The sequence below is a fragment of the Ovis aries genome, chromosome 15 (assembly GCF_016772045.2).
Source record: "Ovis aries strain OAR_USU_Benz2616 breed Rambouillet chromosome 15, ARS-UI_Ramb_v3.0, whole genome shotgun sequence".
Classification (NCBI taxonomy): Eukaryota; Metazoa; Chordata; class Mammalia; order Artiodactyla; family Bovidae; genus Ovis; species Ovis aries.
Genome location: NC_056068.1, coordinates 27,188,665 through 27,202,927, shown reverse-complemented (window position 1 = coordinate 27,202,927; position 14,263 = coordinate 27,188,665). Strand labels below are relative to the sequence as shown.

At 41.4% G+C, this 14,263-nt stretch overlaps 1 pseudogene; it reads left to right on the top strand.

The window, feature by feature from the left end:
* Positions 1-12,508: 12,508 nt before the first annotated feature.
* LOC114118390 (splicing factor 3B subunit 4-like) lies at positions 12,509-14,263 on the top strand (annotated as a pseudogene).

The window sequence follows — 14,263 nt, the reverse complement described above, 5'->3', positions numbered from 1 at the left end:
AGCTCCAGGTTTATGATTATTCATTAACTGTTAATGGAAATTGGGTCCTTTTCCACTTATACACATCTTGTACACACACATACTTTCTATCCCTGCTTTTCTGAAACCAAGCAGGACTCTTGTGGGGCCCTCCTGGCTTCAAATCCTTTCTTTGTCTCCTGTTTCTTGTTTGTAGGAAAAAGGATTCAGCTTTCTAGACCTTTCCTGAGTTCCAAGTTCAGTTCAGTTCAATTACTCAGTTGTGTCTGACTCTTTGCAACACCATGGACTGCAGCACACCAGGTTTCCCTGTCCATCACCAACTCCCGGAGCTAATTCAAACTCATGTCCATCAAGGTGGTGATGCCATCCAACCATCTCATCCTCTGTCATCCCCTTCTCCTCCTACCTTCAATCTTTCCCAGCATCAGGGTCTTTTCTAGTGAGTCAGTTCTTCGCATCAGGTGGCCAAAGTATTGGAGTTTCAGCTTCAGCATCAGCCCTTCCAATGAATATTCAGGACTGATTTCCTTTAGGATGGACTGGTTGGATCTCTCTGCAGTCCAAGGAACTCCCGAGAGTCTTCTCCAACACCACAGTTTAAAATCATCAATTCTTTGGTGCTCAGCTTTCTTCATAGTCCAACTCTCACATTCATACATGACTACTGGAAAAACCATAGCTTTGACTAGGCGGATCTTTGTTGGCAAAGTAATGTCTCAGCTTTTTAATATGCTTTAATATGCTGATCATGTATGAGAGTCCCTTGGACTGCAAGGAGATCCAACCAGTCCATTCTGAAGGAGATCAGCCCTGGGATTTCTTTGGAGGGAATGATGCTAAAGCTGAAACTCCAGTACTTTGGCCATCTCATGAGAAGAGTTGACTCATTGGAAAAGACTCTGATGCTGGGTGGGATTTGGGGCAGGAGGAGAAGGGGACGACAGAGGATGAGATGGCTGGATGGCGTCACTGCCTCAATGAACGTGAATCTGAGTGAACTCCGGGAGTTGGTGATGGACAGGGAGGCCTGGCGTGCTGCAATTCATGGGGTTGCAAAGAGTCAAACATGACTGAGCGACTAAACTGAACTGAACTGAATATGCTGGTCATAGCTTTTCTTCCAAGGAGCAAGCGTCTTTTAATTTCATGGCTGTAGTCACCATCTGTAGTGATTTTGGAGCCCAAGAAAATAAAGTCTCTCACTGTTTCCATTGTTTCTCTATCTATTTGCCATGAAGTGATGGGACCAGATGCCATGATCTTCGTTTTCTGAATGTTCAGTTTTAATCCAACTTTTTCACTCTCTTCTTTCACTTTCATCAAGAGGCTCATTACTTCTTCTTCATTTTCTGCCATAAGGGTGGTGTCATCTGCATATCTGAGGTTATTGATATTTCTCCTGGCAATCTTGATTCCAGCTTGTGCTTCATCCAGCCCAGCGTTTCTCATGATGTACTCTGCACAGAAGTGAAATAAGCAGGGTGACAATATACAGCCTTGATGTATTCCTTTCCCTATTTGGAACCAGTCTGTTGTTCCATGTCCAGTTTTAACTGTTGCTTCCTGACCTGCATATAGGTTTCTCAAGGGGCAGGTCAGGTGGTCTGGTATTCCTATCTCTTGAAGAATTTTCCACAGTTTGTTGTGATCCACAGAGTCAAAGGCTTTGGCATAGTCAATAAAGCAGAAATAGATGTTTTTCTGTAACTCTGTTGCTTTTTTGAAAATCCAACAGATATTGGCAATTTGACCTCTGATTCTTCTGCCTTTTCTAAATCCAGCTTGAACATCTGGAAGTTCACATACTGTTGAAGCCTAGCTTGGAGAATTTTGAGCGTTACTTTACTAGTGTGTGAGATGAGTGTAATTGTGTCGTAGTTTGAACATCCTTTGGCACGGCCTTTCTTTGGGATTGGAATGAAAATTGACCTTTTCCAGTCCTGTGGCCACTGCTGAGTTTTCCAGATTTGCTGGCAAATTGAGTGCAGCACTTCCACAGCATCATCTTTTAGGATTTGAAAGAGCTCAACTGGAATTCCATCACCTCCACTAGCTTTGTTCGTAGTGATGCCTCCTAAGGCCCACTTGACTTCCCTTTCCAGGATGTCTGGCTCTGGGTGAGTGATCATACCATCATGATTATCTGGGTCATGAAGATCTTTTTTGTACAGTTCTTCTGTGTATTCTTGCCACCCCTTCTTTATCTTCTGCTTCTTTTAGGTCCATACCATTTCTGTCTTTTACTGTGTCCATATTTGCATGAAGTGTTCACTGTGTCCATCTTTGCATGTAATGTTCCCTTGGTATCTCTAATTTTCTTGAAGAGATCTCTAGTCTTTCCCATTCTATTGTTTTCCTCTATTTCTTTGCACTGATCATGGAGGAAGGCTTTCTCATCTCTCCTTCCTATTCTCTGGAAATCTGCATTCAAATGGGTATATCTTTGCTTTTCTCCTTTGCCTTTAGCTTCTCTTCTCAGCTATTTGTAAGGCCTCCACAGACAACCTTTCTGCCTTTTTGAATTTCTTTTTCTTGGGGATGATCTTGATCACTGCCTCCTGTACAATGTCATGAACCTCCATCGATAGTTCTTCAGGCTCTGTCTATCAGATCTAATTCCTTGAATCTGTTTGTCACTTCCACTGTATAGTCGTAAAGGATTTGATTTAGGTCATACCTGAATGGTCTAGTGGTTTTCCCTACTTTCTTCAATTTAATTCTGAATTTTGCAATAAGGAGTTCATGATCTGAGTCACAGTCAGCTCCCAGGTGGAGGATGGTAACTTCAGGCTGAGCACGAGATTCCTGGAACACCGCCCTTGTTACCCTACCACCAACCAATCAGAAGAAAACCACACACCCCGCAACCCCTAACCCTTATTTTGTTTTTAAAAGCTTGTCCCCAAAAGCACTGGGGATTTTGAGGTTTCTGAGCATGAGTCACACATTCTCTTAGCTTGGCTCTTGTGATAAATCTCCCTCTGCTCCAGACTCCAACATTTCCATTCATTTGGCCTCCCTGTGTGTCAGGCACAGGGACTTGTGTCCCATAACATCTTCTTTTTCTCTCTGTGGTCATGCTCTGGTGTGGGTCTGTTTGCAATTACTGCACTAGGCATGAGAGTACTCAATGGGCCCTTTCAATCTAGCAACTCATTTCCTTCGGTTCAGAGAAAATTTCCTGACTAACTTCCTTGATAGTTTCCCTTATTCTGTCTCTTACTGGAACTCTTATTGTCTGAAAGTTACAGCTCCAGGATTGGTTCTCTTACATTCTAAATTTTCATCTTTACCAACTTTATGTTGTAATCCTCCTATTGTGTTTTGACTTGTTTATTTTGATTTATTTTATTTCTATAATTTTTTAAATTTCCAAGAGCTATTTTTTCCCCCTGACCATCCATGTTAATATTTAAAGAAAAACTCTATTCTGGTTTTATGGTTAAAATATCTTTTCTTACATCCGTCTGCATTTTTCCTTTTTTATTTTCTTCTCCCTGTAAAGACTATTTTTCTGTACATTGCTGTTTTCTACTTTTTATTTTAGCCCATATTTTTCATATGAGAGACTCTCTTTAGATGTACTATGATTCTTGATGGTCTGCTTGTAAGTGGGAAACTCTTACAGCGCTCATAGGACATACCACAAAGCTCTAAAGTAAAACAGTCTGGTATTGGCATATGAAGAGGCAAACAAATAGAACAGAATGATGAGTCCAGAAGTAGGTCCAAGAATAAATGGAAATTTAGTGTGTGAGAAACAGTAGATCTTGATTAATGGGGAGACAGCATTGAAACAACTGAATAGCTATTTGGGAAAAGACAAAGTTGGATTCATTCCTCATACCATACACTCCAAAGCATGAAAGATAAATGAGATGAATAAACTTCAAATGCATGCGAGATACATACAAGCGCATACAAGTACTAAAGAGAAAATATAGGTGATTCACTTTATAACTTGAGAGTAGTGACACACTCATTATGACTTTAAATCCAAAAGCACTCATCTCAAAAATATACAAGCAACTTCTGCAGCTCAACTCCAGAAAAATAAACGACCCTATCAAAAAATGGGCCAAAGAACTAAATAGACATTTCTCCAAAGAAGACATACGGATGGCTAACAAACACATGAAAAGATGCTCAACATCACTCATGATTAGAGAAATGCAAATCAAAACCACAATGAGGTACCACTTCACACCAGTCAGAATGGCTGCGATCCAAAAATCTGCAAGCAATAAATGCTGGAGAGGGTGTGGAGAAAAGGGAACCCTCCTACGCTGTTGGTGGGAATGCAAACTAGTACAGCCACTATGGAGAACAGTGTGAGATTCCTTAAAAATTGCAAATAGAACTGAAAGAGACACATGTACCCCAATGTTCATCGCAGCACTGTTTATAATAGCCAGGACATGGAAACAACCTAGATGTCCATCAGCAGATGAATGGATAAGAAAGCTGTGGTACATATACACAATGGAGTATTACTCAGCGGTTAAAAAGAATTCATTTGAATCAGTTCTGATGAGATGGATGAAACTGGAGCCAGAAAGAAAACACCAATACAGTATACTAACACATATATATGGAATTTAGGAAGAAGGCAATGACGACCCTGTATGTATAACGGACTTTTGGACTCAGAGGAGAGGGAGAGGGTGGGATGATTTGGGAGAATGACATTCTAACATGTATACTATCATGTGAATTGAATCGCCAGTCTATGTCATGTCTAAAAAAAAAAAAAAAAAAAAAAATAAAATAAAATACAAATAAATAAATAAATCCAAAAGCAGTGAATGAAAAGATTAATTTGACTATAAAACAATCTTTTAAAAGAAAGATCCTGCAGTTAAAAATTTGAATTAGAAATATCTATATGAAGTCGTCAATTTTTTCATATATTCATACCTTTCATTAACTGCAAGAGCCTACAAGCAAAGGCAACCCAATGGCAATGAGCACACTATGCTAAGCACTGGAACCTGGTTCATAAATACCATTTTTCACTAAAACAAACCAAATCCCCTTGCAGAAATGGCTGATCCAGATCTGGGGCAAACTAAGGATAGGTGAGCTTGGGAAATCTAGTTGCATCAGAAATCAAGGAAGCATTCGAAGTGTCAACCTGACTGGCTAAAGAATGCTCAGGTAGCTGGTAAACGTTATTTCTGGGTGTGTCTGTAGGACTGTCTCTGAAAGAGACTAGCATTTGACCTGGTGGAGTAAATAAAGATTTCCCTCCCCAATGTGGGTAGGCATCATCCAGTCTTTTTTTTTTTTTTTTTAAAAAAAAAACAACTTATGCATTTATTTGACTGCACTGAGTCTTAGTTGTAGCACTCAGGATCTTTGATCTTAGTTGTAGCATGTGGGATCTAATTCCCTGACAGGGAATCAAACCAGGTCTCCCCCACTAGGAGCACAGAGTCTTAGCCACTGGACCACCAGAGAAGACTCCACATCCAATCACTGAAGGGTATGAATAAAACAAAACAGCAGAGGAAGGGCAAATTCCATCTCTCTGCTTGAGCTGGAACTTTCACCTTCTCCAGCTCTTGTCCGCTGGAGCTCCTGGCCTTTGGACTCTGACTGGGGATTAACACAATCAGCACCCCCACCCTACCTCCTTTTCTTGGGATTTTGAGTTCATCCCAGGGCTTATACCTTTGGCTCCCTTGGTTCTTGGGCCTTTGAGCTTAGACCAGCTTTCCTGGATCTCCAGCTTACAGATAGCAGATTGTGGGATTTCTCAGTATCCTTGATAATAAATCTCTTTAGATATTGGTCCTGTCTCTCTAAAGAACTCTGACTTATAAACGGGATGTGTTAAAAGAACACAGGAGTAGCTTGAAAGGGCTCACACTAGCCAAATTTCTAAGAAGAGATTAAGCATCAAATGTGGCTATACAGTATTGTAATGACTGGGAATTGTAACAAAAATTGAAAAAGAAAATAATTCCCTGAGTCCAAAGTGACAACCAAAGATAAAGATAAAATTTAATTTACCACCATTGAGGAGAATATTTAAACATTTCCTTTGGGCTTCCCTTGTGGCTCAGCTGGTAAAGAATCCGCCTGCACTGTGGGAGGCCTGGGTTCAATTCCTGGGTTGGGAAGATCCCCTGGACAAGGGAAAAGCTACCCACTCCAGTATTCTGGCCTGGAGAAGTCCATGGACTGTATAGTCCATGGGCACGAAAAGAGTCGGACACGACTGAGTGACTTTCACTTTCTTCTATAAATTGATCGAAGGAAATAGTTAAGCATTTACCCTGATGTTCAGGAAGAACTGTAGTTCACCCCTATTGATAAGGGAGAGCTTTTCTTTATAGAATGTCAGCTAACACATGTAGAATAAATGATAGAAAATCACCATTTTGCAGCTCCTCCAATGAAATAATCATTTCAAAGAAAGATCTTGAATGTATGCTAATTCATCAGGTTGCCAAGGAACAAGAATGCCAAGGGATCATATGCTAATTACAAAGGAAAATAGCATGTCTTCACAACTAAGAGACCTCCTAGTCACCATCTGGACAAGTGATGAAACTCAGGGTCACTAACACGGGGACACCTGGACACTGCGTTTCTCCTGATGTGATATAATGTGAAGTTCCTGCCTTCTCTTTAGCACATTCTTGCCAGAAATACTTTAAACATAGCCTGAACATAACCGAGTCTTTTGTTGGATTCCGATTGATGGGAAATACAGAAGACAGGGAAACAAGGTTAATGACACTACAAAGAAACCATCAGATGGTTTAAGAATGTGGGACACTCTGCAAGACAGCTGGCTTGGTCTTTTCCAATAGTCAATGTCATTTTTTGAAATGTGGGAATAATTTAGCGAAGACTAAAGAGTAGTGACAAACACGGGCTATGCATGAAGCTTGACTGAATCTTCTTTTTTAATTTTTATTTTACATTAGAGTATAGTTGATTTGCCTTGGTTCATGGACCTAACATTCCAGGTTCCTATGCAATATTGCTCTTTACAGCATCAGACCTTGCTTCTATCACCAGTCGCATCCACAATTGGGTATTGTTTTTGCTTTGGCTCCATCCTTTCATTCTTTCTGGAGTTATTTCTCCACTGATCTCCAGTAGCATATTGGGCACCTACTGACTTGGGGAGTTCCTCTTTCAGTATCCTATCATTTCTCCTTTTTATACTGTTCATGGGGTTCTCAAGGCAAGAATACCGAAGTGGTTTGCCATTCCCTTCTCCAGTGGACCACATTCTGTCAGACCTCTCCACCATGACCCACCCGTCTTGGGTGGCCCCAATGGCATGGCTTAGTTTCTTTGAGTTAGACAAGGCTGTGGTCGATGTGATCAGATTGGCTAGTTTTCTGTGATTGTGGTTTCAGTGTGTCTGCCCTCTGATGCCTCTCGCAACACCTACCATCTTACTTGGGTTTCTCTTATCTTGGACGTAGGGTATTTCTTCACGGCTGCTCCAGCAAAGCACAGCCGCTGCTCCTTACCTTGGAGAAGGGGTAGCTCCTCACAGCTGCCCCTCCTGACCTTGAATGTGGAGTAGCTCCTCTCGGCCCTCCTGCACCCGCGCAGCCACCGCTCCTTGGACATGGGAGATCAGTCCTGGGTGTACTTTGGAAGGACTGATGCTAAAGCTGAAACTCCAATACTTTGGCCACCTCATGCGAAGAGCTGACTCATTGGAAAAGACCCTGATGCTGGGAGGGATTGGGGGCAGGAGGAGAAGGGGACGACAGAGGATAAGATGGCTGGATGGCATCACCAACTTGATGGACGTGAGTCTGAGTGAACTTCGGGAGCTGGTGATGGACAGGGAGGCCTGGCGTGCTGCGATTCATGAGGTCGCAAAGAGTTGGACACGACTGAGCGACTGAACTGAACTGAACTGAACTGAACTGAATAGTTGATTTACAATATTGTGTTGATGTTGATGTACAATATTGTGTTTCAGATATACAGCAAACTAATTCAGTTATATATACATTTATCCGTGCTTTTTCAGATTTTCCCCCCATGTACATTATTACAGAATATCAAGTAGAATTCCCTGTTGACAGTAGGTCCTTGTTGGTATCTATTTTATATATAGTAGGTATGTGTATGTTAATTCCCAAACCCTAATTTATCCCTCCCCCCACCTTGATTGGATCTTGATTGAGAAGATAATAAAGCAATAATAAAAAGCTTATTAAATGAAAAATGGGAAAATTTGAGCATAAACTGTATATCCAATGATATTATGGAATTATTATTAATTTTCTTAGGTAAGAAAGATAAGAGTATCATGGTTTTGTAGAAGAGTGCCCTTAATTTTTAGAATATGCAAGTTGAAGTTGTTTAGGGGAAAAGCACATGCTACCTGCAACTTCCAAAGGGTGAAGCATACATATAAAATATGTATATATAGACAGGAAGTCAATATGGCAAAATGTTAACAATTACTGGGCCTAGATAGAGAGTATTAGGGTGATCATTGTACTGTTCTTTTAATTTTTCTGTATGTTAGAAAAATTTCAAGGTAAATTAAAAGAAAAAAATGAAGCTGATATGCAGCCTTGAGTCCATGGGTCACTTTATAGTGTTTCATCTTGACCACAAAACCCCTCCAAAGTGTGTCTTTAGGCCTATTAATATTTTCCTGGCTTAGTCTGATTACACAGGGAGAATGTTCCAGTCTCCTTTCTGTTTAGCTTTAGCCAAACAGGCCAACATTTTGGCCAAAAGGAAGGATAGTGTGTGGAGAGAGGAGTCTTATAACTCAATATATAAAGTTTTACTTAAATCCTGTTTTTAGGTATAGAAATCCTGGCCACAAGAATATCCCGTTTTCCCCAGGCCAGAGAACTGCTCTTTCACTCTTTCCAGAGAATAAACCTCTGGCTTCCTGCTGCTTTGGGGGAAGGACAGTAACCCAGCTGAAAAGAATCTGTGGCTGCTAATGACTGGGCTTTCAGGAGTTTAGTGATACAGATCTGGGGGTTTCCTGGACTTTCTCCACTGCTGCTTCAAAACCCATCTTCTCAGGTGTGTTCAGTTATTATCATCTATCTACAGGTCTTCCAGCTCCCAAAATTCCTTTTGTCTCTAATTCTCTTTGTGGGTTTATGCATTTTTTTTTAAAGTACACTTCTGTGACATTTTATTGGGATTTGAGAAAAGAGCAGAGACTAATGCATATAATCAATCCATCAGCCTTTACTGGAAGTCAATCTGATGTTCTTTAGCCTCTTTTTCCCATATGCTAGTTTGAAAGTTATCTCTTCTTTGTATTCTTTAATGGGTTGTCCTTGAAATTTTAATCTTTCTGTTTGACTTAACAAAGTCTAAAGATAATCAATATTCTTATCTTTTTTCTGAATAATGCAAAGACTGCAGAAAGCTTTCACTTTGACCTCTCCTTTCTCGCTTTCCACACTACTTTGGTCTAATAATTTCTTTGTTGTTTCCAACAGCTCCTGTTAAGCAGTCCCTTCATCGATAACATTTATTGTGGCTCCCTGCCATGTGGCAAGAGGTATTCTGAGCACTGGAAATACAACAGTGAATAAGGGAGACAAAACTACCCATAAAAATGTTTTTAAATTTTTTTAATATATTTACTTACTTATTTGACTACACCAGGTCTTAGTTGCAGCATGTGGGATCTAGTTCCCTGACCAGGAATCGAACCTGGGCCTCCTGCATTGAGAACACAGAGTGTTAGCCACTGAACCACCAGGGAAGTCCCATAAAAATGTTTTATGTTTTGCCATACACAATACAATATTGTAAAGTAAAAAAAAAAATGTTTTATGTTAGGTTGAACTATATGAAATTTCTAATATTTTGCCAATTTTTAGTTATAAAAGCTCATCTTAAGTTGGTTAAATATATGTATATTTAAATATATATATTTATATAAATACATGTAAAATCACTAATGCTTTTAAATTTACCTAAACAGTTATTAATTTCATTGTTTATTGCTTCCATGTTACCTGTTTCCCACTTCTCTCTGGGTCTGTTTCCATTTCAGATCCTGAGTAGTTCTTTTTAAAAACATCTTTATTTGTTTATGGCTATTCTGGGTCTTCATTGCTGCAGGAGCTTTTCTCTAGTTGCGGTGCACTGGTTTCTCATTGTGGTGGCTTCTCTTTCTGTGCAGCACAGACTTCAGGGCAAGTGGGCTTTGGGAGTTGCAGTGCGTGGGCTCAGAAGTTGTAGCTCTTGGGCTCAGTAGAGCACAGGCTCAGTAGTTGTGGTGTATGGCTTAGTTGCTCTGCGGCATGTGGGATCTTGCCAGATCAGGGATCAAACCCATGTCTCCTGAAATGGCAGGCAGATTCTTTACACTGAGCCACCAGGGAAGTCCCTGAGTAGTTCTTTGAATGAAGATCTGTAAGTGATAAAAGTCCTTCTCGGAAATTAACCTGTTACCCTTGAATAACAGTTTACTTGAGTATGATTCTTAGTTGGCCATTCATTTACCTCAGTCCTTGAAAATATATTGCTGAGAGTCTAATAATTTTCATTTGTAGATAATTAGTCTTTTCTCTTTGGCTGGTTTTAAGATATTTTGTCTTTGATATTCTGCAGATTCACTATAATGTGTCTTGATTTGCATTTGTTTTAATTTAATTTTAATCTTACTCAAGACTCGAGATGTTCCTTATATGTGATGATTCAGCTCACAACTTTCTTCGTTTTCAAAATTTCTCAGTCATCATCTTTTGAATATTGCCCGTTCTGAAGTGTCTCTGTAATCTCTGCAGAAATCCTAGTAGGAATATATTGGGCCTTCAAACTCTGTTCTTTATGCCTCTTAATATTTATTTATTTTCATTTTATTTATTTTTGGCTGCTCTGGGTCTTGGCTGCTGTGCTCAGGCTTGCTCCAGGTGCAGAGAGTAGGGACCACTCTCTCGTGGTGGTGTCTGGGCTTCTCAATGTAGTGGCTTCTCTTGCTATGAAGCATGGGCTCTGGGGTATGCAGGCTTCAGTTGTTGTGATTCATGGGCTCCAGGGCACAGGCTCAGTACTTGTGGCATACGGACTTAGTTGCCCCACGGCATGTGGGATCTCTTCAGACCAGGGATCAAACCCGTATCCTCTGCATTGCAAAGTGGATTTTTATCCACTGTACCACCAAGGAAGTCCAAGAATAAGGTACCTTTTCATCTTTATAAATATACATTAAATTTTTTTTTTCTCTACATCCAGGTTATGTTGTCAATTATTGAACTGGAGAAAAAAAAAAAAAAAAAAAACCAGATGGCTAACTCTCTTCCAAAAGTGTAGCTGTCTGTGAAACCCAGCTAGCCCTGGTGGCTCAGACAGTAAAGAATCTGCCTGCAATATGGGAGGCCTGGGTTCAGTCCCTGGGTTGGGAGGATGCCTTGGAGAAGGGAATGGCAACCCACTCCGGTATCTTGCCTGGAGAATTCCATGGACCGAGGAGCCTGGCAGGGTGCAGTTCATGGGGTCACAAAGGGTCAGACACATCTAAGTGACTAAGCGCACGCACTATGCAACAGGAAAACAGTGAAGACAAGGAAGCTTAAACAAGTTTTGTGGAAATAATCTGGTTCAAGACACTTCATAGAGTTATCTGACTCTCCTTGTTGTATTATCAAAATATCTGGTTGTCCCACTATTTGATGATGTTAAATTTGATCACTTGTTTAAGATAACCCACCAGATTTTTCCACTACAAAAGTAAAGTTTAGTGATTGATACGAAATCTTTGGGGAAGGCATGTATGCAACCCTTTCCTCAATAATGTTTCATCTAATGGTTTTAGCATTTATTGATGAACCTTGCTTGAATCAAATATTCCCTGAGGGTTGCAAAATAGCAATTTAGAATACAGCATTCTATTCACATGTATTAGCTGTTTTCTTCTATAAGGAAGAGCTTTTAGGGTATTGGGTTTTGAATCCAAAGAGCTGAACAAAAACTTTTAACCTGAATCTAATGATGAGGAAATTAGTTAAATTCATATCATCTTCTCTGGACTCTTCAAAAGAGGTCAGTGTCTGGGCTGGTGAATAATATTCTTAAGGGACATAAAAACCTGAGGAAGTGTGTTAGATCCTGAATTTTAAAAAAAGACAGAGAGAAAACAGCTAGAAAAGTCATTTTGAGAGAACTGGGAAACCTTGAATATATGGTGTACATGAGATGATATTGAAGAATTATGTTACCCTTCGTAGTGTGATAGTGGTATTCTGTTTATGTCTAGTGTCCTTATTCTTAGGAGATGTATGTTGAAGTATTTAGGGTGAAGTGTCACTCCGTATACAATTATTTAAAATGGTTCATAGGGACTTCCCTGGTGGTCCAGTGGTTAAGATTTTACGTTTCAATGCAGGGGATGTTGGTTCAATCCCTGGTCAGGGAGCTAAAATCCCACATGCCTTGCAGGCAAAAAAATCAAAACATAAAACAGAAGCAATATTGTATCAAATTCAATGAAGACTTTAAAAGTGGTTTATATATTTTAAAAAACTTAAAAATATTGACATGGGAGACAGCGGGAGCTTTTCCACCGTGGCCACTAGGCCAACCTCTGTCCAAGGGGAACCAGGATGCCGCATGGGGGCCCTTGATGAGAAGGTTAGTAAACGGCTGCTGTGGCAACGAACTCTCCAGGCAAGGCCGGTAGTCAACATCCACATGCCAAAGGGTAGAGTCACTGGTCAGCACCAAGGCTGTGGTTTTGTGGAATTCTTATGTGAGGAAGATGCTGACTCAGCCATAAACATCATGAACATGATCAAACTCTATGGAAAGCCAATACAGGTGGGCTCACAGCAAAAACCTGGATGTGGGGGCCAACATTTTCATTGGGAACCTGGACCCAGTTGCTTTACGATACTTTAAGTGCCTATGGGTTCATCTTGCAAACTCCCAAGATTTTGTGGGATTGTGGGACCCTGACATAGGCAACTCCAAAGGTTATGCCTTTATTATCAGTTTCATCTGGTGCTTTGGATGCAGCGATTGAGCCATGAATGGGCAGTAGCTCTATAACCTCCCCATCACTGTGGGAGGACACAGAAGGACTCCAGGGGCGAGTGCCATGGCTCAGCAGCTGAACGACTTGGGGCAGCACAGAACCACTCTCCCAGGCTGACCACCCTCATCGGCTGTTTGCCGATGCACCCCCTCCACCCTCTGCGCCCAATCCTGTGGTATCATCTTTGGGGTCTGGGCTTCCTCCTCCATGAACGCCTCCTTCTGGCTCCATCCCACCCCCAGTACTGCCTCCTGGGGCCCTATCCACTTATGATACCCCCAGCCATGCCCCCACCACCTATGCCTCCTGGGGCTGGAGGACATGGCCCCCCATCACCGGGAACCCCAGGGGCTGGACATCCTGGACACGGACACTCACATCCTCACCCATGGGTGGGGAGCTCCATCTAGAGATGTCTCAGATGCAGCTGGCCCACCATAGCCCTCATGGCTTGGGACAGCCCCATGCTGGGCCCCCTGTCTCTGGGGGGCAGCCATCACCCCAACCACCACCTGGGATGCCTCACCCTGGACATTTTCCCGTGAGCATGCCCACCCCTGCCAAGGGCCTCTGTTTGGCTCTACCATGGGTCTCCCAGGTCCTGTGCCTCCTCATGGTATGCATGGACCTCCTCTATTGATGCCCCGTCATGGATGGATACACTGGCCCTCCCTGACCTCCACCCTATGGCTACCAGTGGGGGCCGTTCCCTCCACCCAGACCCACTTCCTGCCCTCGAGTTCCCCCTCGAGGCCCACTTCGAGGCCTTCTCCCTCTATATGTCTGTTTACTTCCCTGGACCAATCGGAGTTGCTATAGCACTGAGGGGCTAAGGCACTAATTCCTTGCAGGCCTTTCTTTTGTAAGTGAAATTTTTTTCACAAGAGGTTTTATTATTATTATTTTTTTCTATGCTGGCCCTATGTGTTTTGCAAATACACAGAGAAAATAAAAGAAAATAAAATGGTTTCACACACATATGTATACACCTAACATGTACACATATACAAATACCTCCAACCGACCCAAACATATTAAAACGAAAACTATAAAATATCATCAAACAGGGAGGCATGGGTGTGTGTCTTGCATCTACCTACTGTATTAATCTAGGTTTGGCCAGAAAAACAGAAGCCACTCAGGTTTTCAAGTGTGAAAGACTATATTGTAGAAAATTAAAGGTTGATTAAACTGTTGAAAGGGCTGAAGGAGTGATCATCTCTATTAGTTCTAGAAGGAGTGATTCTCAAAAACTCACCTGGAAGTGGCTACAAA